Source organism: Tachyglossus aculeatus, chromosome 1 (assembly GCF_015852505.1).
Source record: "Tachyglossus aculeatus isolate mTacAcu1 chromosome 1, mTacAcu1.pri, whole genome shotgun sequence".
Classification (NCBI taxonomy): domain Eukaryota; kingdom Metazoa; phylum Chordata; class Mammalia; order Monotremata; family Tachyglossidae; genus Tachyglossus; species Tachyglossus aculeatus.
In genome coordinates this window covers 113,411,806-113,412,597 of record NC_052066.1, presented here as the reverse complement: position 1 = coordinate 113,412,597, position 792 = coordinate 113,411,806, and the positions used below count along the sequence as shown (strand labels likewise).

The 792-nt window shown below is 43.3% G+C and overlaps 1 non-coding gene across 1 annotated transcript; it reads left to right on the top strand.

Moving 5' to 3' along the window:
• The first annotated feature begins 404 nt into the window (after nucleotides 1-404).
• LOC119936699 lies at nucleotides 405-542 on the top strand. Its single transcript, XR_005453825.1, has one exon. It is a non-coding gene; the product is annotated as a small nucleolar RNA SNORA7 (small nucleolar RNA).
• Nucleotides 543-792: the final 250 nt, after the last annotated feature.

Sequence of the window (792 nt, the reverse complement as noted above, 5' to 3'; positions counted from 1 at the left end):
AATGAATGAATGAATGAATCAATCAATCAATTAATGGTATTTACTGAGTGCTTAGGTTGGGGAGACAACTATACTAAATGCTTAGGAGCTTGTTGTGCACAGGGAATGTGTCTGTTATATTGCTATATTGTACTCTTCCAAATGCTTACTAGTGTGCTCTGTACACAGTAAACACTCAATAACTATGATTGACTGACTGACAGTAGAAGAGAGTACAATAGAACAGGGTTGGTAGGCCCGTTCTCTGCTCACAAGGAGCTTTCAATCCAGAGTGGGAGACAGACATTAATATAAGTCCAATTTGTACTTCCCAAGCGCTTAGTACAGTGTTCTGCACATAGTAAGTGCTCAATAAATACGATTGATGATGATGATAATAAATTACAGCTGTGTACATAAGTGCTCCCCTCTCAGGGTTGCACCTGGAGAGTTTCCAGTACTTTACCAGTCTCAGCTACTGAAGGGAGAGTCAAGCAGAGGCCTACCCATTCCATTCCTAGCTTGGACAGTGGCTAGTTAGTGGAAGGCAATCTGCTACAAGTCAAAACTCACCCATACAGCATGGGAGAGAGTTGAGGGAAGAGACTCGAGTTTACTCCTCAGAAGGAGGCAATGGTAAACCGCTTCTGTATTTTTACCAAGAAAACTCTATGGATACACTACCAGAATGATTGCAGATGGAGAGTGGGGCGTTCTGGGAGAGATGTGTCTGTGGTGTCACTATGGGTTGGTAAACGACTCGACGACGTAAGGCAAGACATAAGTGCTATGGAACTGTGGGTGGGATGATGG